The 11,290-nt window shown below is 36.4% G+C and overlaps 1 long non-coding RNA gene across 1 annotated transcript; it reads right to left on the reverse strand.

Annotated features, from left to right (window-relative positions):
- Positions 1-1,764: 1,764 nt before the first annotated feature.
- On the reverse strand, positions 1,765-5,105 carry LOC140256240 (uncharacterized). Its single transcript, XR_011904667.1, has 3 exons — positions 4,980-5,105; positions 2,392-2,472; positions 1,765-1,888 (listed from the first exon to the last, which is right to left on the reverse strand). It is a non-coding gene; the product is annotated as an uncharacterized lncRNA (long non-coding RNA).
- Positions 5,106-11,290: the final 6,185 nt, after the last annotated feature.

Here is an 11,290-nt window from a genome sequence, read left to right on the forward strand (position 1 = left end):
TATATACTATTGGGTTCAATTTAATATTTTGTAAGTTATTAGTTTGTAATTGTTTTCATATATTTGTGAATTAAATACAGAAGGAGTGGGTGTAATCTGAAGCATAACTGAATTTTCTCTCCCTCTGCTACAATACAGATAATCATGATTTATTATGATAGGTGGTAATTTGCCTGCAATGAATCACATTTTATCAAGAAGCAAAATACAAGTTTTTATCTCCGAAGAATTCTCTGTGCTTTTTTTTCCCCCTTCATTGTGTTTCATTTGTAACTTTTCTTTATGGCTGGGGAGTTTCATGACTCAGAGATGCACAAGAGCACAGGTATGTTGGCAGATTTGCTTTCTGTCATTTCATTTGAATGAAATCACTTTTCTATACCTCTAGATGATACATTGCTGAGACGTACCTTTCCATTTTTAAATATCTTCTGGTTTTCCTTCAGTCATGAAGTAATTACTTTGTTCCAACACCCTGCAAAAAATATATACTATGTACTAAACCTTAAAAGAAAAAAAGTAAAAGATTGTTCTAGAAATTGTTACAATATTTTGTTAATTCAAGAAAGTGTCATAAACTGCTCACTGTGAGAACACAATCAGACAAAAGAAATAACTCTTCTCTAAATCTATGAATGAATAAATCATTTTTTTTAACGTATCTTTTGCTGCTAAGCGTGAATTTAATCAACTAAATATTAGTTAATGTTGTGTTTCCATATGAATTTCTAGACTTGGATGTGGAATCAGCCTTACAGCTTATATTGCTGAAGCTAAATCATTTATTATTAGTAGTAGTATTAGTATTATTTTGGTCTACATACTTAACTACTCTAGCTCAAATTTTGGACTGCGTGTTTTAAAGACAATGTGAGATTTAATGGCCGAGATAATGGAAGAGCGGACAGATTTACACATCCTTATGTCTCTACCTGCTTCCGATCCTCAGAGGAATGTTTGTCACAGCACCATTCAGAATATTTGGAAAGTAGCCTGACTCACTCTTTGGTATGACTACAAGGAGACCTGTATCATATGGCTGTCTCCCATTTTGTTTCTTCAAAATAATTTTGTGTCTCCGTTTCATCTTGGCAGGTAGGACTGCTTTATGCTGCCACAGGCTCTTCTATTTGATAAGAAGCCCTAAAATAACAAAAGCTTCACAGAAATAATGAAAAATGTAAAAGCTGGAATAAAGAGATCCAAAGATAATCAGAACAAATTTTCATCCCAAATAGTAAGTGAATATTCCTTGAGTTTTTTGAGTAAGAAAGGGATAAAGGATGTTATTTCTTTCTGTGATGGTCTAAAAGAGGACAGTTGGTACAGTTCACATACATACACACATACGAGTTTGCTAAAGTGAAAAATATACAGTATCGTACATCATACAGTCGCCAAGGTTGGAAAAGTACTCCAAGATCATCAACTGTCCACCTACTATGTACCTTATATGTTAGTCTCTACTGGGAAAAGAATAAAAAAAACAGTGAGCACTTCAGCATTCAAGATGTAAGCTAGTCCGGGAGAAGCATTTCAGCTGGAAGGCTAATAAGTATTGAAATGAATAGCCTGAACAGTTTGTGAGACCAATATCTCATTAAGAAAAGGGTAGGCAGACATGTCAGTCATTTGTAGGACTGATCCTGACTTCAGCTCAGAGCTGAACTAGATAAACACTGATTCTTTTCTAGACTCATAGTCTAAGATTTGAAATTGAGCTGACAGGTAAGATGTAATAGAAGGACTCTGAATTACCTTCTTAAGTACCACTACATGAAGGACCAGAAGTTCACCGGATTTCCAAATATTAGGTGAATTTATTCCAATACTCTGATTTCAGTGAGGTCCTGATCCATACTGACAGAGAACGCTGGAATTCATTCTCCTTAAAAAACAAACAAACAAACAAATAACAACAACAAGGGAGTGGGAAGGATTTCCATTCATAATTAACTGAGAGACTGGGAAAGGAAATCAGGATTATTATTTTTGTGATTATTCCTCAGTTCTGTGTGCACGTATTACAGAAGAATGTCACATGTTTTTGCAGATAGAAATCTGAATGTATTGCAAGATAAGTTTCTGTTCCAGCTGTCCAGTTCAGTCTCTGGATTGGAGCCAGAATTACTGCATTAAATTCAACTTTCAGAATCATATTTAGCTGGAATGGATTTGACTGAGGTTGAACAAGTCAGTATGCACAACTTATTAGCAGACAGAAATAGATGAACACAGTTGATGTGGACTATTTATAGAAAATAATGTTACATTAGCAGCTTGTCTGAGAGCAGATATTTACTGTTTTCCATTTTCTATTGACTTAAGTGCAGGAGGAAAGCAGGCCAAGCTCTCTTCAGTAATGGCAGAGAACATCAGAAAGTGTCTCACCTAATAGCAGCAAGTTTGATGGTCACATAACTAATCCTTAATTCTTGGTCCTTGGAAGGAAAGTGTAACATACTGTGATACCTGTTACAAATAAAAAACCAATAATAATCTGAATCTTTGAATCTTGAAGCCTTTACAGTTTAAGGAGACTGCTAAGATTTGAGTTCATACCCAATAAATAGCATGTTTTGTATTGGTCACTGTCCACATTCCTCCTTTGACTGCCGCAGGATTAGTTCTAGGCAAACTTTTGAGATGGGCAAATAAAAGATAAATGACAAGAGTGTAACATTTCAAACCAAACAAATCTAAACTAAAAATGCAGGTTTTTTTGCATGACACCTGTACATTTCTGGCTGTCTGCTTCTGAGCAAATTCCAGTCCCTCTTTAGTGGTGACAGAAGCTGTGAGCTGGCTACATCAATCTGGGATGCTCAGTATACTTGCTTCCATTTTTTTCCTTGTTGCAATTGTTCAGATAACACACCACAGACTGACATCTGAGGATGTGTTTTGCTCATGGAATACACCAGGGCTGGCTGGCTGAGAAGAGAAAGCTTTAAAGGGAAGGCAGGTTGACTTCAATGGAAGTGCTCAATCACTAAGGTGAAGATTTGACCCAGAAAGGTCTGCATGTTTCTGAACACACTGAACTATCTTTTGTGCTTCTCAGAGATGGATTGCTTAAAAAAATAAAATAAAAAAAAATAAAAAAAAATAAAAGAAAGTGTAGAAGTTTTATCTCCCAGATCACATCTTTGAAACTATTTTCTGCTGCTCTCTATTAAATATATATATATATATACATATATATAAAGATTAAACTCTAAATTTTCTTTTACCCTGTGTAAAAGCAGTGAATTACTACTGACAGTTCTCTATTGTTTCGATTGTTATTAATTCCACATTTACTTCTTTTCATGCATCTCTTGATTCCTTTGTCTTTCCCAGTCAAAACATGTACTTTCTAAGCAGCTGCTTAGCATATATGGCCTAATACTTGTGTTATGGAGCATTTGTATGGGAAACAAATACCACAATATAAATGAGGGCACACACTGTGCTTGATCATGAATAGTTAAGTCCTGTTGCTTCTCTAAAAGCTAAATGGCCTCCATTCTGGCTCAGTAATTCTTTTATCTATAAAAATACTATTTTCATTATTCTGAGGCTTTTTTTTTTTTTTAATCTGCTGAATTTATTGCACCTTGTTTGGGATTATTTGATCAATACGGTTTAATTAAGTTAGTACTTAAAATATTTTTTATATCCGCTGACATATTTTTAAATATTTGGGCATATTTCAGAACATTTTACCTTTTTTTTCTGATTTCAGCTGGTCACCAAATTTGAATGACTTTTGTTTTCCAGGCTCCTATGTATCTTTTCTTTGAAAATTTTACAGAAGTACAAATTTCTGTCTAATGCTGATTTATACTGCCTGTGAACTGCTGATATTATAATACTATGTTTTAGCTTGTTTTAGTATATTGATTAAATTCAATATTGTAAAGTTAAATAGTTAATAATCATTTATCCAAATAGAAGAATATTTGTTATAGATGTCATTTTGTCACGCTGCATTCGCTTTTCAGTTCAGCATATTCCTCCTAATCCTGAAACACATCCTATAAGAGCCTAAAGGTGACCAGTTACAAGGAGAAGCAACAGGGAGAGATGCATTATAAAAAGTGAGCTAATAACAATAAAATGTGGGAAATCATTTTCAAAAAGTCTGAGTCTAGACTTGTGCTTTATAAATCACAACCCAGAAGAGGCTGGGGATTCAGCCAGATCTCATTAATTGTGCAGGAATAGAACCATAAAGACTGAAATTTATGTAAAACCAGTTCAGCGGCCTACTCTTTTATGGGAACTATTTGGAATCAATCTGTATCTGCAACTCTTCTGTGGGAAATGAGTAGAAGAGCTACAGCAGGTGCTTTAAAGTAATAAGGGATTTCCTATGAAACTCAGTGGACTGATGACTCACCAGTTTAATTATGGCCTACTCTTCTGTTATAAAAGCAGAACAATTATTTTTAAAAGGCTCTTGTTGAGTAAATGAGTTTGAACAGAAAATCTTTCATAGGGAAAAGAAAGATACCCATATTTTATTTTAAGGAGTTTAAGATTTATAAAGAATGTCTTCAGACTACCGTACTGATTAGTGTTGTCTGAGTGCTCCAGAGAAACTACAGAGATTTAAAGTAGCTGTTTTTATGCAGTCTGGCTTTTCCTCATTTTGAATTTCTGATATATTTTCTCTCTGTTCAGCTCTTTGCTTTATTCCTAACTTTCATATATCCCAGAGAGACAATGTCGTAGTTCAGTTGGACGTCGCTTCAGTTGGAGCATTCATTGCTGTTGCTGCCACTAAAATTACTATATCCTCCCCTTATAACAGAGTTCACTTACAGCAGGTTGCATATGGCTGGAAAGTAGGGCAGGATTTACAAAATGGTGAACTACCCCCTGTTGCCATCAATGAGAATTTCATTGTTTACTTGGATGACCAAAATCTTTCACCCAATAAAATGCAAAGTAAGATCTAACATAACTACATCTCTGCTATAAACAATACACACCTCAGATCTGGTGAGAGGATGATTGATCTCCTTGGATTTGAATTCCAGTATGCTGGGCTGCGACAAATAGCAACTATTCCTCAGAATCCACCCTGAGCAGTGGAGCTCTGCATCAGTTCTGCAAACTTATCTGCCTCCTGTGATCCTGCTGCGATTAGCTCTGCAGAGAATAGAAAATAGATATCTGTTAAAAGTGTTTCTCTTTTCCGTTTTCCAGCTGCAACTATCTGCAGTGACTGCACTAGAAGACATCTGACAATGTGAGTGCTTTTCCTGGAGTCAGAAAGCAAGTGTGAATGTGAAGAAGACTCAAGGCCTTGATATTAAGGCAGTCATTTATATGAAATACAACATGCTATCCCAACAACTGATAAAAACTCAGAGAATCGTGACAGCTGAACAAGAAGCATCTGACTCTTTACGATACTTATTGCAAAGTAGTAGTTTGCAGTGACAATTCCTGTGACAAAAGTGAAGGGGCTATCTGCTATTGAGGGTAGGGAAGATGGCAACGGGTCACGTAGCGTAGCTCCCTGAGCTGTTCATTTTTCAGGCTGGTTGGTTTCCTTTGACAGTTCTACTCAGAAATCATTAACCTGATTTGTCCATGTCTGTCATGTCTCCAGCATAATGCATCTTCATGGTATAAGGTAAACTGGGTACCTGGAGGGTAAAGGAAATAAAAAAGACTCATTGCCTATATAAATCAAAAGAAAAAGGAGAAAAGGAAGCCACTTAGAAGAGCAGGTGTCATTGATTGACTGTAATTTTAAAGGGTCTTTCTTATGATGGACAAATTTCTGAAGTGTTCATTAACTAATGGAATTATGGTGGCTGGCTGCTGCTGTCTCCACAGAACATCAGGGTAAAAAGCACAGATAAATAATGGGTTTTCCTCTATCATGGGTTGGTGTCCTCTCTGTCTGGAGCTCATGTGAAGATGCTGGAAAGGATCAAGGGGCTTTCATTACTGAAATTCATGCTTATGCTTTTCTGCTCCTCAGTAATGGCATACATATGCACAAGGGAATAGGAAGGGGGAAAAGAAAGGAAGATGGAAATGTTGCCAGCAGAGAAGAAAATTCTTCTGAAATGCTTGGTAATAAACGCATTTCCTACTGAAAAACACCAAATGAAACTGAAATCAGAGGGTTAAACAATAGAGGCACAACACCTGGGCTTTAATATATTCAATTATCCAGAAAACAAAATCAATTTTGTATTTGTTAATAGCACTGAAATATGCATTACACTATTTTAATTAAAGCAGTCTATTACATTTGCCATTCAGTTCATTCCTGCATATTCCCCTAGGGCAGTAGTCATGTACTGTGATAAAACATAATGAAAATAATTTATAAAAGAAACAATACAATAAATCAATCTGATGCCTAATGAACCTTCATTACAAGGATGGATGCAATATTTTCTTAGAATATGTAGTGCTTTCTCCTTAAATTATTGGAAGAGTGCCTCAAAGCACTTAAAAAAATAGCACCTTTCTTCATCTCAGCATGTTTTCAAAGCATCATATCTTACAATTTCAGCAGATCTTGGCAAAACAAACAGCAATCCCTTTCATTTACACTAGCTTTCTTTTTTTTTTCCTCTTATCTTTAGTTAGATTCATCTGCTTTATAGTGACACCTGTAGAGACCACAGGGATTTCAATCATTTGCATATTTTAGCAGTCAGCTCTTTATTGTCTGTATTCCAGTAGGCCTAAATTTTATAGGTGAGATCATTTTATGTCTGGGGACGTGAGTTATTCAAACATCAAATATAAAACTGGCTGTTCCCTGAAGATCTCACAGTGCCAGCAGGCAAACAGGAAGCTAAAAGGTGAGAGAGGGGCCATTAACATTTTCATACCAAATGAATGGAGAAGGGCAGTGAGCAGAGGTGATGTATTCTAAAGGCTTCTGGATGCCACCCCTGAAAGACCAGAAACCTCCTGGAAAGAACAGATTTCATCAATGACTATGCAGAAAGCCCATGGCCCAGCCCTCTATTTGTTCAGCCTGTCATGATTATTTCTATATATAATGCTGCAAGGATAAGTTCTACCTCATCTTGTTCTCTTGTACAGGGCTGCCATAATTCTGGTAGCTGTGAATAAATAAAGTTACTCAATGGGAATTCTCAGTACAACAAACCAAGCCTTTAATAGACCTGAAGTTCCTGCATAGTAATTCAGGAATAAAAACTATCGCTCTGGTTACTTATTATTTTTTTCTGGAAAAATAAAAAAAAAAAGGATGTAAAGAAAAATAATGGTTCAAGATAAACATTATCAATTGCCTAAACTCTGTTAGAGAGCAATGCCAGAACTACTAGCTTCTATGCGTTTGTCTTCTCTTGCACCAAACCACAAAGCTGTTCTCAAGTACCACACAACAAGCTGCAGAGTTTGCAGAGACACTCCAACAGATGTCTCCTGGCTGGCCAAAGTATTGTTGCTAGTCCTACAATCGCTGTTGCAGGTAGCTGTTAAAGGCTCGTCCTCTAATCTAGGAGAGAGGGTATAAAGTCCTTGGAAGCATGCTGATATATGCAGTATTAAAGGTGTCTAAAGCCACACATCCCTATGTTACCATCAGCAGCCCTAGGCAGACAAAAAAGACAAGCTGACTGTTCTGTGGTTTTATAAATACTTTATCACAATTTTTTATTCCTTTTGCCTATAAAAACCAGAAACATTTTGCTGAAATAGGTGAGCAAACTTAAAATGGTCAGATAAAGCTCACACAGACAAGCAGGTAACATAAATCCTTTGCATTTTCTCTTGGTATTCATAGTTTCTGTCATATGTGACTTTTTTTCTAGCTGAAAAATCATTTTACTTGTCAGAAATGGTGTTCATGTATGAAAAACTATCCTAGATGGAAAAAGATGGTTTTGAGTGTTACTCTTGCCATTATTTTCTCCTCTAGCCCACAGTTTTCTGACTGCTACACTGGTTTCAGTAGAAAAATCAGTGATTTTGCTCCATTTTAAATTGCACCACACTAGCACAGAAGAAAGCCAATGATTCCATTCATATTTTAGATGTGTTTGTTTTGATAGATCTTATCTAAGTAAAATAAGTGGAAAGCATAAGATGTCACTTGTTTTACCTTTTAATGACCAATAGCTTATTTTAGGTAGATAGAACAGAAATGGATAAGGATATAAAATCTCAACTATCACAGCAAAAACTACCATTATTTGCCCCCAGAACTGTCCTTCGTGAGGGACTTGTTATCACACAATTATTGGCTGAAAGTTTTGCTCACCTTTCTTTCATCTTTTCTTGCCATTCTTTGTCAACAAGAAACTAACTGATGGGCTGTTGGATCCGAGTAGAATTATTTTCTGTTGTATTCATATGCCTCATTGTATATTAATTACATTTAAAAATGTAGATGACTATTGCCAGATATTTATTTTCTTGCAGAAAAGAACTTGCTATTCTCTGCAACTATTCCATCTTATTCCATCATTTCAAATAGACAGGAGCCAGAGAAAAACTTAGGGAATAAGCTATACTGTAAAGTAAGTTAATTAAAATGTAATTAAAAGTGATAAAATTGCAGCATATGCCGATATCCATCAAGATCGTATTAGACATGAGTGAACTGAAATTTATTACATGGTCAGATTTGAACTGTTTTCAACAAAAAGAAAGAAGAAACATCTGCCTGATGAATACCCAGCAACTACTTTTGATCCAAATACTGAATCTTTCCTAGGAATCCATGTGTAGAGAGATTCTTTCCTGAAGTCTTTGCTTGATTATGTCAAAACAAGATATCCTAGGGTTTTTTAACATGCAATGAAAATGAAAGAAGTATGGCAGATAGATGTACTACAAAGAAGAATTTTCATTCTGTGAAGTTCAGAAAATTAACAAATAACTGGAATTGCTTTGGCTATTAATGAAACATTCAGGCAATCTCTAAAGGTAGGCACTGCCCTGTGCGCTTATTTCTACATACATCAAAATCTGCTCTCTGTTATATATCGCAGTCAATACCTGTCTACAAAATGAAAGAATTTTGGCCTAGTGCCTCTTTGGGGTGTCTCATTCTGTTAAATAACTTACTTCTGAGAAACTTAGCTAGATCTTCACTGTTCAGCAACTCGTGATTGCCTTTTTAATTAAAAGCTTGAACCCTACTTTATACTCATTAATCATATTAGATTGGAGTGTTGATATAATGGGCATAGTTCACCTCTCAGACACATTAATAGAAATTTTCTTGAAATGCACAGTAAGTTGTTTGAGGATTTAGAAATGCTATTTTCCTTTTAACTGCCCTACTTCCACATGCCTAGCCTAATTCTGTACCTGGAAATTTCGCTTTTCCTCAGGATTCACTTTTGATCCACATGATCACACTGCATGAGAGAAACCAGGCTAACACAAAAAGAAGCAGTGGGACACGAGACTCACCTGTGTATTCTGATAATCTCTTGGCTTTAAGTCCGATGTCAAATGAGCTCCTTAGCTTCATCAGACAAGGCTCAAACTCAGTCATGTACACAAAGCATACGAAACAGAGGTGCAACTCAAGCCTTAATGCACACCTGTTCATCCACAGATCTCAGAGTTACTTACACTGTGTTCTTAAAATTCAGTCTGCCCAACAGCACACACTGACTATACAGATATCTGCTGTTTACCTGTAGTAAGCACGGCTCCTTCATTGAGTGTCTGTTTTCCCACAAAAATCAGTATCAAAACTTCAGATGATTTGAGTGTTTCAGGACTGGGTCTGACAAGTCTGGCTTTTATAAGAAATACAAGCCTGAACCTCTGCTGGTATAAATCAACACAGGTCCCCACTGGAGCAAGGCTAATCTACACAAGAGCAGGATCTAACTTCACGTATTCTTTTCTTTCTCTTCTGTCTTGCTGGCAAGAACCCAACAGCAAAGCTTTCTGTGCATTTGTTTCACTTTGTGTAAGGTCAGCTAAGGTTTTATGTAAAACAGATGGGCAAACTTAAAAATGATTTTTCACATTGCATCGAAAACCAGTAAAAAAGCAAAAGGGGAAAAATTACTCTTTTTGTTCTTTCAAAGGTTGTTGCAATGACCTTTATTTTACCCAGTGCCCCAGTTTTAAAAAAGGAAAACAACCCCCTGTTTTTATTGCAGTGGAAATGTTTTCTCTGCTGTTCATGGAGGTCTGAAACAGAATCAGCAAGAGAACAAAAATTCCCAGAGGTCCATTGGCAGTTTGAAAATGGGAGCATAGTGCCCATGTTACAAAATAAGGACTATATTTAAATATCCTTTAACTTACGTTGCTGCATTTTTGTTCTCACAAGTCTCTAATTTTGTGGTAACTAATCCTGTGGAACTGAAATGTATGTAGACACATAGGTTAGAAGGCATTATTGCACAATGATTTTAACCAGCCTGTCCCTCTTTAAAACAAAATGAAAATACACAAATGGGATTTCATGCTTACAGAACATTTCGTTCTAGGACACACAAACCAGAAGTTTACAAGGCTTCTGTGGCTCTTCTGATTGCTGAAGCAGAGTGGATTTTCCAATGAATTGGGTTCTTCTCACTAATTAGGACTGACATATTTAGAAATTTCCATTTATTCATATGCCTGTAGGCTGCAGTTTGTCATCCATACTGTCTGCTGAGGCATCCTCATAAGCCAAAAAAGAAAACCCAAGGAGAAGCTGGTTTGTGCTATCTGCAGCCACAGCCCTGTGCTGAGCCCCATTCAGCCTCAGCTCTGGAGGCTACATTCAACTGAGGTGTGAACCAGGGGGTCTTGAAGAAGATCCAGAGAACAGGGAGGGTTAATACACAAATTCCTTAAGGCAATAATGGATCAGCAAAGGCTGATCCACAGACAACTGGGAGATCGGCAATAAGGTAGAAAGGCATGACTAGAAATGGGAAGAACAGTCTTCAAGTGTGTAGAAAGATATTGAGAAGAGGAAGTTTATAACATGTTCTGTATGTTAATGAATTGAAATAAAAATTACGACTAATCAAGAGAATTCAGATTAGGACAAAAAAATAATGGAGTGATAAGGACTCACCAGGACAGGTGGGACAGTGATCTTCTCATCTTCTGATCATCTTTATCAACAGTTTTGACTAACATCTGGTAGAAGTGACACAGGCAGAGCTCATTCTGTCTTGGATAAGCAGAACAGCAGACAAAGATGACTTGACAAGGTATTTCCAGCCTTCTGATTTTATAAGTGTGGTTGCATGCATCCATGTGTATAACATATAAATCATGAGTATGGTAGCAAAACTGTACATCTGTTTCAAGAGAGTTTTATGACTTCATT

The sequence above is a fragment of the Excalfactoria chinensis genome, chromosome 9 (assembly GCF_039878825.1).
Source record: "Excalfactoria chinensis isolate bCotChi1 chromosome 9, bCotChi1.hap2, whole genome shotgun sequence".
Classification (NCBI taxonomy): Eukaryota; Metazoa; Chordata; class Aves; order Galliformes; family Phasianidae; genus Excalfactoria; species Excalfactoria chinensis.